Here is a 14,148-nt window from a genome sequence, read left to right as displayed (position 1 = left end):
AAATGATACATTAAACAAGATGGATTTAGTTGATATTTATAGGACATTCCATACAAAAACAACAGAATACACTTTCTTCTCAAGTGTTCATGGAACATTTTCCAGGACACATCATATCTTGGGTCACAAATCAAGCCTTGGTAAATTTAAGAAAATTGAAATCTTATCAAATATCTTTTCTGACAACAATGCTATGAGACTAGATATCAATTACAGGAATAAATGTGTAAAAAATAAAAACACATGGAGGCTAAACAATATACTACTAAATAACCAAGAGATCACTGAAGAAATCAAAGAGGAAATCAAAAATTACCTACAAACAAATGACAGTGAAAACATGATGACACAAAACCTATGGGATGCAGCAAAAGCAATTTTACGAGGGAAGTTTACAGCAATACAATCCTACCTCAAGAAATAAGAAACATCTCAAATAAACAACCTAACTTTATACCTAAAGCAATTAGAGAAAGAAGAACAGAAAAACCCCAAAGTTAGCAGAAGGAAAGAAATCATAAAGATCAGATCAGAAATAAATGAAAAAGAAATGAAGGAAACAATAGCAAAGATCAATAAAACTAAAAGCTGGTTCTTTGAGAAGATAAAAATAATTGATAAACCATTAGCCAGATTTATGAAGAAAAAAGGGGAGAACTCAAATCAACAGAATTAGAGATGAAAAAGAAATAACAACTGACACAGCAGAAGTACAAAGGATCATGAGAGATTACTACAGGTAATCTATATGCCAATAAAATGGACAACCTGGAAGAAATGGACAAATCCTTAGAAAAGGACAATCTTCCAAGACTGAACCAGGAAGAAATAGAAAATATACACAGACCAATCACAAGCACTGATATTGAAATGGTGATTAAAAATTTTCCAACAAACAAAAGCCCAGGACCAGATGGCTTCACAGGCAAATTATATCAAACATTTAGAGAAGAGCAAACTATCCTTCTCAAACTCTTCCAAAATATAGCAGAGGGAGGAATACTCCCAAACACATTCTACGAGGCCACCATCACCCTGATACCAAAACCAGACAAAGACTTCACACAAAAAAGAAAACTACAGGCCAATATCACTGATGAACATAGATGCAAAAATCCTCAACAAAATACTAGCATCTATATGATGATTTCCCTTGTAGAGTGCTGCCAGGTAAGTCAATTTTACTTTCTAAAAAATAAATTCAAATAAGACCTCTAATTCAGTTGTGTATTTACCACCAATTTAACGTTGGTGTTTGAATTCAAAGCATTTGAGTATCTATGTTTAATTTAACATGATCACAACTGTTCTAATATTCCCCTTCCTCACTTCTCTGTTAGGTACAGCCAATCCTTCTAAAACCACTAGCACTGACCTCCAAGATGTCAACCACAGGAAAAAAAAAAAAAAAAAAACAGTAAAAGAAGGAAAAGTTTTTTTCCCAACATCCTGGTAAATCACATGCAAAGGGAATGCCTTACCAACTTGCCTCATCTAATAAACATAGCACCTGATAAATGCAATGCTTAAACTGCTAACACATATGGACCACGGGGAGACAGATGTTATCAATGGACTTACTCCCGTCCCTCAAACGTATGTTAGGGAGTGCTGACAGACCCTCATTGAGGTAGCTAAGTATTTTTTTAAATCCTAAGAAACTCCTGATAATCATCCCAGAGAAAGAATGAATAATCAGGCCTGACAGGAGCAAAATATGACTTAAAGAATAGGGATAATAAGAAACCCAAGGTTTTTTTTTTTGTTGTTTTACTTTGTTTTGTTGGTGAAAGAAGTTGGCCCCAATCACCACACACATTATGTAATTCTCAGTTGAGCATAGGTGAGCTAGATATAATTCTGCTGTGTCTTATACTATTGATCTGTCCATATGTAGGTAATTATACAAAAAATGTTGGGACAGACATAAGGTCTTGATGTCAGATTCTATCCTATAACTATATATAGATGCTTCCTAAATAAAACTTTAAGTTTTTATTAGGCTGTATTATAATCATGTGACCCCATCTTACTATTATGTAGTTACATTTGTTCAATAAATACTTTTCCAGAATATAGAAGTCCCATAGACTTGCATAAATACTGTCATCTCTTTCTATCCTTCACTCCAAAAAATCACAGCTTTCTTCAAGATGCTTAGAACCACAAACACACAGTGTTCTTGGTAGTATATTCAATTGTAGTCACGGTGCAAATTTTGGTCCATTAAGTTTTCTTCAGCTAATTTATGTAGCCATGCCACACTGCAGAGACCTAGAGAAATAATCCTACTGCTTGTATAGCATTAAGTTTGCCTAAGCCAGCAAGCAAGAAAGATCCCATCAAGTTGACTGTGGACATACATACAAAGTTGCAGTTTCCCACAGTTATTCTTGAAAGTGAAAGTGACCAAGAAAATAAAAGTGCCAGTACAAATAAATAACATTAGGAATAAAAAGAATGTTGGGACTTCCCTGGTGGTGCAGTGGTTAAGAATCTGCCTGCCAATGCAGGCGACACGGGTTCAAGCCCTGGACTGGGAAGATCCCACATGATGCGGAGCAACTAAGCCCCCACATGCTAAGATCCCACATGCTGTGCCACAACTACAGAGCCTGCACTCTAGAGCTCACAAGCCACAACTATTGAGCCCGAGTGCCACAACTACTGAAGCCTGTGTGCCTAGAGCCTGTGCTCCACAACAAGAGAAGCCACCACAATGAGAAGCCTGCACACCGCAACAAAGAGTAGCCCCTGCTCGCCACAACTAGAGAAAGCCCACACGCATCAACAAGGACCCAACGGAGCCAAAAATAAATAAATAAATAAATTTATATTTTTAAAAAGTCATGATTGCAGTTACTGTAAAGAGTTAAAAGATAGTATTATGAAAAGCTACACAAATAATTTGAAAATTTAGATAAAATGGATAAATTACTGGAAAAAATTTAACTTTGCAAGTTGAGTCAAAAAGAAGTAGAAAATCTTAAAATTATAATTACTTGTAAAGACCAGCAGTTAAAATTTTCTACACAGAAAAAAGACCAGGCACAGATGATTTTACAGATAAACTTTTGGTAAGCAGGATTTAGGCCTCCATGATCTTTGCCCTTGGTGTTATGCCTGTGAATATGCTATATGACAAGTCAAAAGGGACTTTGCTGATGGAATTAAAGTTGCCAATGAGCTTATTCAAGGAAACAGGAACCTTAGTCCTTCAGCTGCATAGAACTGAACTCTGACCACAGTCTCATGAACCTCAAAATGAATTCTACCCCAGAAGCTCCAGAAGGGAATGCAACCCTGCAAACTCCTTCATTTTGGCCTGTGAGACTGAAAGTAGAGAAAAAAGCCATGCCCACCTGACTTCTGACTTACAGAACTATGGATAATAAATGGGTTCTGTCTCAGCTACTACATTTTTGGTAATTATTTACCACAGCAAAAGAAAACTAATATAGAATTTTCGTTTAACACATAAGGAACAGAGAAATAAATCACATAGAATATATTTCAAGGAAAAGTAGAGATCACTTACAAATTTCATTTATGAGGCTGTTACAACCTTGATACCAAAACTAGGCAAAAAAATAGTGTGAGAACTTACAATCATCAGCCTATTTCAAGTAGGAAATAAAGTTAAAGAATGTAAATAAAATAGTAGCAACCTAAATCCGGCAACGGATAAGAAGGATAACACAGCCTGACAAAGTTGTGGTTATCTCAAGAATGCAAGGCTGGTTTAACATTAGGAAATCTATAATGTAATTCACCATGTTAACAGAAAAAAAATTGGAATGGAAGAATTATTATCTCAAAAGAGCCAGGAAAAAAAGGACCTAATCAAGTTAGCAATTGTGTAGGATTAAAACAATAAAAAGAACTCTCAGTAACCAGGAATGGAAGGATATTTCTTTTAAATAAGACTGTCAGATACAGATGGCTCACTGGACACAAGGATCTACTTTCATTACCCCCTCAAACCTAACTAAAACATCAAAGGTAAACAAATCATTGTCCATAAAATGAAATATTACCTAGAAAATAAAGGCATAAACATAAATTAATATTAAAAATATGTGCATGTTCTATGATTCCATTTATATGAAATTTTAGAATAGACAAAACTATTCTGTGGTGATAGAAAGCAGATTAAGGTTTTCCAGGGGAACAGGGAGGGGATTAACTAAAAATCTTTTGGAGTGCTGTAATTGTTTTACATCTTGATTACAGAGGCAGTTCAGGCAATCAATACAAAGTTTTAATTTTCTTTAATGTACATGAATATGTGTTATTTTTACTTTTAAGAAAATTTTATTTTTGGAAAAGTTTTGTATAAAACTATTTTACAAGTCCATTAGTAAAATAAAACCAATTTGATGATCAGTGAATCAATATTTCCAACTATTATTTAACTTGAATTATTTTTAGAGCCACCTTTCACTCTCAAATGTGCCTCAATTTGGACAGTAAATTATATGGCTCAACTTACAATTATCAGTTAGGGAAACAGGCTCAGAGAGGTTAAGAAACCTGTCCAATTGGTGCAGCTAGGTATTAAATCCAGGTATGTTCTTTCCCATAGTCCTCCTTGGCCTGTGCCTCAGCAGAATGACCACTCTGCCAGCAACTCAGGAATAAATAAGTGATATATTGTGGTACATGTGCTTATAGAGATATAAACAAGTGTTGGGAAGCACAAAAGAGCAAGTTATTTTTCCTGGGAGATCATGGCAGGCAAAACAGAGATGCTGATATGTATAGTCAGATTGGTGGAAGGTTAAATTTACCAGGTAGAGAGGGAAATGCGGTAGAGGGAAAAGAAAAAGCACAGCCAAAGGCAGAGAGGCTCAGAAAACCAGAGATGGAAATGAGAGGAGTCCTGAGCAAAAAGAATGCAACACCACAGAGGCAGATAAATAAGGAAGAAGGCACAGGAAAATAGAGAAAAAGAAATCCCAAGAGAGACTGTGATACTGAGAAAACCTAGTAGAAACAGCAAGGAGAGAGGGAAGTCTGTTAGCTTGAGCTGCAGAGGGAGAGAGAAAAAGATGGGGGAGAGGAAGAGGACCTTAGGAGGAGAAACACGGAAGAGTGTGGAGAAAGGGAAAGAAAGATGGGGAGAAACTGGGGAAATATAAAGGAGAGAAACAATGACTGGCATGGGAAAGGAGTGAGAGAAATCAAATAGATGTATGGACTTCGGGAGGGTGAACATGGAAACTGAAAGCAAAAGGGGAAGAGAGAAAAAGGGAAGAGAGAAATGGAGAGAGGGGCTGAAAAAGAGGTGGACTATAAAGATAAATACATATGAGGGATTAAAAGATTATACATTTATATAATTATACATATATACACACACATTCATATACATGCATATGTATATACACGTGTGTGTATGTCCCTGCATATGTGTGTGTGAAGGGAGAGGAAAGAGACAGCAGGGGTAAAGAAATGATTGAGCAAGAAATATTTCAGGGATAAATGAAGAGAAAGAAGATATCCATAAAGTTGTCTTTCTAGGCTATATAATAGCTATTCTTATATTTTTCCTAGGAGAAATTATTTAAAATCATATAATTGGGTTATTCTAATAATAATAAACTTGTTTATTTCAATCATTTTTTTAAATTTACTTTATTGAAGTATAGTTGATTTACAATGTTGTGTTAATTTCTGCTTCAATCATTCTTATATTCACTCAACAATTATTTATTGAACTTCACAATGCAGTGAATTCAAAAACTACCTGTTATAATTTTCTCATACTAATAAAGTACAAAAAAATGCTGTATCCCAGAATCTTAGAACAGCAAATATAAGAAATCCTAGTACTATAGTTAAATACCAACTTTGGGACATATTTCTCCACCAAAAACTCTGTAATTTCAACTATTCACCTCCCTCCACGTTTCCCTGGGAGGCAAGAACAGCAGGTCAAAGAGACTGAAGGAAATGTCACTCCAAGGGATAAAAGAGGTGAGGAGCAAGGCTGTGGGCTATGAGTCCAGAATCATGGCCACTAGGTTTCCATTATCCCTAAGCACCTTGCCCTGCTGAGTTCCCCAGAGAGTATGAGCTGTGTGGCCTCTGGAAATGTAGCTTACACAGGCACACAGCCGGCTGACACATTCATTTCTTCATAATTGGAAAAGCCAAAACTCTGACTTAGATTTTGATCTGCAGTCCTTGGGAGTCTTCCCACAGAGACTTTATAAATAATCAACTTTGATTCTTCCCAGACCTGAGACTCTGCCTTCCTAACAGCTTATACCCAAATAAATGTGCAGTTCTTAGGAACTCTGTGACTTCATCCCCTTTAATTGTCAGAACCTTAAAATTTTGTCAAAAGGTATATTAAATGTAGTGGAAATTTCTGTAATATTGAATAAAGTATATAGGTAAAAATTATTTTAAACACCTAAGTGTTAGGATTGTAGGACAGCCCATAGATTCACAAAAACTTCATAAATCTGAGAGCTGCCTATCATCTTTTTCTTTAATTGAAGTATAGTTGATTTACAATGTTGTGGTAGTTTCAGGTGTGCAGCACAGTGATTCAGTTATATATATATATATTTTTTCACACACACACATACATATATATTCTTTTTTCAGATTATTTTCCCTTATTGCTACTGAATCCAAGCTCAGTCTGCTCGCTGTATGACAGGCCAATAATCAGGACACGAGGTGTTGAGGCAAGGAATAGTGACTTTATTCGGAAAGCCAGGCATCCAAGAAGATAGTGGACTATCATCCTAGAGTACCATCTTATCAGGGCCTTGATGCCAGTTTCTTTTATAGAACAGAGAGGGGGAGGAGGTGAGGAAGTAAAGTAAAAAGGCCATAAGTCTTGCAAAATATCTCCTGACTTGGCCAGCATCAGGAAGGGGATGTGTTCATTTCTTCTTTTCTGCAGCCATTCACAGGTGGGCAGGGTCAGAATGTCTCCCTGTAAGCTGGACAAAGGCACTTTAGTTTAACATTCAGGCAGAGGGGCAGAGTTCCCAGAGGCAGGCCATTATGTATGCTTACAACTATAGACAGCATCCTTTTAGTGATTATAGTAACAAAAAGCAACGGAGAGCAAAGGTTAAAGTAAAAGAAACAGATCCAACATGGAGTCAGATTTTGTTCTTCCCTGTTACATTATAGGTTATTACAAAATACTGAGTAGAGTTCCCTGTGCTATACAGTAGGTCCTTGTTGGTTATCTATTTTATGTATAGTAGTGTGTATGTTAATCCTAAACTCTTTTAAATACAGGCAATTAGAATCTCTAATTAGTTCCTTCCTACTCCTCTTCTTTTCTCCTATGTCCACACTGTCACGTTCTTCCCACTCTCTTTAACAAAATGACTAGGCCTATATTTTCCAAGACCTACCTAAACAGTATAATTTAAGCCTATCTTGAAAAAAGGTTCATATCACCAACAGAGCTTTTGCTTTTACCATCATTCTAAATATGAATATTTTAAGACTAAATCTGGTACCTCCAAAGATTCCCAAAGGCCAGATGATTTCACTTGTTAAGTTTTTTTCAAGAACCTTTAAAGATAGCTACCCACTGTATTTCACAAAGTTAGAGTAACCCTCGTAACAAATCCTGATGATTACATTTCAAAAAAGATTAATTTCACTTCTGAACAGAGATATAAGACCCTGAGTAAAATCCTGGAAAAGAAAATTCAATAATAAAAGAATCACTCACTACAATCAAGTAAGGTTTATCTTAGCAATGAAAACAAGATACACTACTGGGCAATCTATCAATATAATAGATTGTGCCAATAGGTCAAATAAGTCATATTTTTACAATTGCAATAGACACCAAAAACAACATTTGCTATATATTCCTTATTTTAAAAAATATATAACCACTAAAAAACATATTGGAATGAATAAAATCAAAGAGACTGATAATGCTAACTGGTGGAGATGATGAAAAGCATCTGGGACTCTCCTCTAACTAATCACAGTGATTGGTCCAGGGATGGATATGCAAAGAAGCTAAACTGTCCAAATTCCTTTCCTTAAGCAGAGTTGCTTGACTGCTTGTGGCCATTTAGAGGAAACCTGTCTGCAGTGGGAAACAATGGAGCCAAAGAGGGATAATCAGAGTTGAAAAAATATATAAAAACACTATATAGTTTTTAAACACACACACACACACACACACACACGTATAGGAAAGAAGGAAGGAAGGAAGGAAGGAAGGAAGGAAGGAAGGAAGGAAGGAAGGAAGGAAGGAAGGAAGGAAGGAAGGAAAGAAGAAAAGAAAGTGCAATAACTACATGTATCTGTCAGGGGTGATATTTTACCCCTGTCCTTAAAGTTTTCAAAGATCATTGCTGGTACCTCTCTGAATGAACAGACCTCACCATGCCAACTGCTAAGTACTTATATTCTGAATACATGGAATAGACAGTGGATACTGCAGTGCACCAAAATATACAATCCTCAGTCTATGGCCATTTTTGGTCTACCTTTAGGAGTTCAAATATAAATGTACTTTTTTCATAAACCCGCAGTTCCTTATACATTAATATCTATCATTATCTTTCCTTCCAGTAACACCTTGAACCTTTAGCAATGTAGATTTGTTAAGGAAAAGGCTATGTCACATTGGATTTTGAAATTTCCCCGAATAATGTAGCGTGCCAGTCTTGCTGACTTTTTAGACTGAACTATATTCACATTACCTTTCTTCTGGTTCACTTTGTTATTTCTGGTAGCGTGGTTCTGCCTACATGAGTAAAATTTTATTACACTCTTAGCCTTCACTGTTGGCTCTACCTTGGCAGTCAAGTTTAATCATGCCAGATGTTGCTTTTGCAAAGCTCACTCCTTCTGCACAGATAATAGCCATTCTGACCAATTCCTCCCCTCAGAGTACCATCCTCCCTCAGAAAAGTGTTATATTCAAGGAATAATTCCTTACAATAAAGCAAACTAACCTGATTTCAATCAATTTGTGGGCTGCTATTTTACCAAAAAGATCTGGTCTTCATACTCCAAATGGCAACTTTTTATCCTGGCAAGTCTAAAATGTTCATAGTTTACTGCTTTTGTCTTACTGTATGCTTCTTGAACTACAGAATCTCATACAGAGAATAGAACCATGAATGGTAATTATAAAACAATGAAACAGATTTTCCACATGAAACATAAAATTGATCACATTGCTTTTTTGTATCAGCTACATCTATATTAATTTTTTTTTCACTCTTCAAACACAGCAAAGAAGTAATTGTTTACACCTCCAATGATTCATCTCCCCCCAGTAGGGGCTGCAGTCATAAAGAAATCCTATTCTTACCAAGTGCATATCCCTCTGCTCTTAGATTTCCTTCTTTCTTCTATTTCTCTGTCTCTGCACATAAATGTATCCCTTTCCAAAAAAGGCTTATAGAGGTACATGTCACTTATCCAAAGAACAGACTTCTAGTAACGTCAACCATCAGGGATAAAAAGCCACAAACCTCTATAAAAGAGAAAAAGACTTCTAAGAGGCCAGTTGTCAGAAAGCACATACTTATTTCATAAGAATAAAACTCAAAATGAGCCCTCCTTCCCCTGAGTTCCCAAAGCTTATTATATGTTCTTATCTCATGGCACTTTCAATTTCTCCTTATTATTCTAGTTATTTATGTAAATATGTTATCTTCCTTACCAACCTGGAAGATCTTTGTTGGCAGGGTCCAGGTCTAACTTATCCTATTCCCCCAAATGTCAATTGCTTCGTTTATGTTCTATAAAGAACTATTTCTCCATCCTTTAAAGCCCCGTGAAGGTTGCAGAAAGGTCAGGGTAATGAGGACTAGGAAAAGGCTATTTGATTTGTCCAGTGTCTGACACTTATCACATGCTTTCATTATAGGTATTTTTATACACCTTATATAAAGGTGTATAAAATATAAGGTGTATAAGAATATAAGGTCTTATATTCCCAACTGCTCCAACTAAAAAGGAAGCTTTATAAGCTCCTTGAGGGAAAGTTCCATCTGTTGCTCATTTTGTATCTCTCAAAACTTTTAAACAGAACCTTGCACATAATAGGCACAGAGATATAAATGAAAGAACATAAATCATATTACAAGGATAAATAGCAGACCCCCGTAAGATATAACAGCAATGAAAAGCATTAGAACATTAAAAAGGCACTTTTATTCATTAAACATTTATTAAGTATTATATACTAAGAACTGTGCTATATACTAAAAGGAATAAAACATACAATTTACTCAAAGAACACCTAGGTGGGGTAACCAGGAATGAAGTCAATAATTATAAGCCACAATTATGAGATTACCCCCTATTGATACACTTATTCCCTGAGCCTTGCCCAGAGCACATTATATTGTAAAAAGACTTTTTAAATGAAAAAAAATAGTTTAAAGCCATAAAACTTTGAGTATGAAAACAGATAAGATTACATTAACTGGAACACCTCATGTTAAATAAGTAAGACGTTACTTACTATATTACCACCATTTCTTAAATGCTTATAATCTAAATTAGATTGCTTTCCCAATATTCTCTTTATGCCATATCCCAAACAATAATAGATATGAAGAGTTATTTTACATGGATTATTGTATTTTAGGAAATATTTTAAAATACACATAAACAAGTGTCAACATTATTAATAATATTAAACATTTAAATTTTTTCTCTATTTTCTTTCTTAAAAGGCAAGATTTCTCTGAATGTCTTATATAGTTTCCACAAACCTTACTAGGTATTTCATTCAAGCAGTTAGACAATTTCCAACAGTTCATGGAACCATTAAGGGGCTACCCCAATATCTGATCGATTATAGTAGGAGTACTAGTTAGTGATTAAAATATTCAAGCAGAGCTTTGAGAATAATTTTACTCAACTTTTAGGTACTCAGTAATTTAGTCCACTGTCATCCTCTTTTCTCTGGAAATGACTGACACCCTCGCTGAATACCAAATAAATTTCATTTCCTTTCCTATGGATAATTAGGGGAAAAAAGGAAAGAGAGAATTTTACCACTGTTTACAGCCTTAAAGTGTTAATGGGCTCAAGGCATTTAGCAGCATTATTTAGGCAAAAGAAGACAATGAGAAAATGGGTCTGATTTAGGTACCCTATACACAGTGCTGGACTGTATACTAATCCAGCTAGCCATTTGTTATTATAGTTGATATTGTTGATATTACAGTTGATAGCTGACTAAAAAATAACAGTAAATGGCAGTGTATATTGCAGTGTATTCTCCCACTACAGATGTATTAGGTAAGGATTATATTAATATTTTAGGAGCAGGTTTTCTCTCTGCTTAAAAGAAATACATATTCATTATAGAAATTTGGAATATTAGAAAAGAATAAATAATATTATAAAAACCATTCATTATCCCAAAACTTGTATATTACAAGTATCAACATTTTGCTGTATTTCCTTCCAGTATATGTACATTGTGTGTGTGTGTGTATAAGTGTGCACTCACACATGCTTTATATGGTATACACATGGATTCCTAGTATGTTTCTTCCCACTTCAGATATGGAAATTTTCCTCATTGGTAGATATTCTAATTTTAAGTAGTTACACAGGGCTTCCCTGGTGACGCAGTGGTTAAGAATCCACCTGCCAATGCAGGAGATACGGTTTCGAGCCCTGGTCTGGGAAGATCCCACATGCCGTGGAGCAGCTAAGCCCGTGCGCCACAACTACTGAGCCTTCACTCTAGAGCCCATTAGCCACAACTACTGAAGTCCATGAGCCTAGAGCTCTTGCTCCACCACAAGAGAAGCCAACACAATGAGAAGCCCACACACCACAATGAAGAGTAGCCCCTGCTCGCCGCAAATACAGAAAGCCCATGCGCAGCAACGAAGACCCAATGCAACCAAAAATAAAATAAATAAAATAAACAAATGTTAAAAAATAAAATAGTTACTCAGAATTCCATAGTATAAATTGACCATAAAGCATTTAAGCAATGGCCTACTGTAGGCCATTTAATCTATTTCCAAATTTTCATTATTATAACAATATATAATAAATATGTCTTTTGGTACATCACTGGGGTTTTTTTGGTAGGTAGGTAGGTAGGTAGATAGATGATAGATGATAGATAGATAGATAGATACATAGATACATAGATGCATAGATATGTACATGCATACATACATATGTGGGTGAAATATTCATTTTATGTGAATAGCAGTTACTTATATTTCTGTGTTTTTTATTTTTTCTTAAATATTTGCCCATTTTTCTATTGACTACAGAGTGTATCTCAGTTTCCTAATCAACTGTAAGTGCTGCTTGAGTATACAATATTGAAATGTTATCTGCTAATGAGGGTTGCAGTTTTATTAAGAAAATGTATAGAAAACTACTAAGAACAATTATAATTATCTGCCTCCCAGAACTAATAAACATCAATGCTATCACAACTTCTCAAAAACTTTTATTTTTCTGAAAATAAATAAAATATTACAGATGGAGTTAAAGCCCTTTTGTATCCCTCCCCAAACCAATTCCCCTCCCTCCTTACCCAGAATAATCAATAATCATGAATTTGATGTATATTTTTCCCATCATGTCCCATCATGTTCTTACATGTTAACTATTTTCATGAAAAATTATATATTATTGTTTGGGCTGTCTTAAAAAAAAGTTAAATATCATATGCACCATTCTGCAGCTTACTTTTTTTAAAAAATATTTATTTATTTATTTATTTATTTATTTATTTATTTATTTATTTATTTATTTATTTATTTTGGCTGTGCCAGGTCTTAGTTGCAGCACACGGGATCTTGTTGTGGCATGCGGGATCTTTTAGTTGCGGCATGCAGGCTTCTTAGTGGTAGCATGCAGACTCTTAGCTGCAGCATGTGAACTCTTACTTGTGGCATGCATGCAGGATCGAGTTCCCCAACCAGAGATCGAACCTGGGACCCCTGCATTGGGAGCACTGGATCTTACCCACTGGACCACCAGGGAAGTCCCTGCAGCTTACTTATTTTAATCAACATTATGTTTTTGAAATCTATCCATGTTGATATGTAAATATCTAGCTCATTAATTTGTACCAATTTATCCATGTTATTTATATAACATTCATTCATTTTAACTGCTATATAATATTATATCTCATCAAGACATCATCACTTATCCATTCACAATGATAAACATTTAAGTTGTCTCCTGTTTTTTGTATTACAAAAATTGATTTAGCAACCAACCCTGTGCATATGTGCACAAATTTCTGTATATCATATATCTAAATACTGAATCAGGATATCTCAGTTACTGAATTGAATACTGAATTACTGAATCACTTTCAACCTTATTATATATATTGTCATATATCTTTCAATTTTCTAATGTTTAAATAGGATTTCTGTATTTATGTTCAGAAAACAGACTGAATTATAATTTTCTTTTGTTATACTTTGTCTATTTTTCAATAGTAAGTTAATAATTTCATAAAGTGAGTTGGGGAGAATATCCTTATTATCTAGACTCTGAAAAATACTTCTGAAATTGAGATTATCTATTTCTTGAAGGTGTGATAAAAACCACATGCAGTCAGCCCTGATTCCTTTAGAATGGAGTCAGAGTGAAGGCAATATTTTTTTCAATTTCAGTTCTATTTCTTTAATGATAATCAGCTTATTTATATTTTCTATTTCTTCTGGCTTCATTCTGATAACATTTATATGGAAAATTTAGCAACTGTTTAAGCCTAGGTTTATTCTCTATATGGTGAAGCCTGAGATAAGAGCTTGTGTACAAATAATATATCTGGGGGGCATGAACCCAGGGTATTGTTATGTGGCACCGGAGAAGAGTGAAAAAAGGAAGGAAGAAAAGCCTATTCAATAAATAAAGAAGATGTGGTACATATATACAATGGAATACTACTCAGCTATAGAAAAAAGAATGAAATAATGCCATTTACAGCAACATGGATGGACCTACAGATTGTCATACTAGGTGAAGTAAGTCAGAAAGAGAAAGACAGATACCATATGATATCACCTATATGTGGAATCTAAAATATGATACAAATGAACTTATCTACAAAACAGAAACAGACTCACAGACATAGAGCATAGATTTGTGGTTGCCAAGGGGGTGGGGTGGGGGAGGGATGGA

Source organism: Mesoplodon bidens (genome assembly GCF_964165515.1).
Source record: "Mesoplodon bidens genome assembly, chromosome: X".
NCBI lineage: Eukaryota > Metazoa > Chordata > Mammalia > Artiodactyla > Ziphiidae > Mesoplodon > Mesoplodon bidens.
This window is presented reverse-complemented; position numbering follows the sequence as displayed.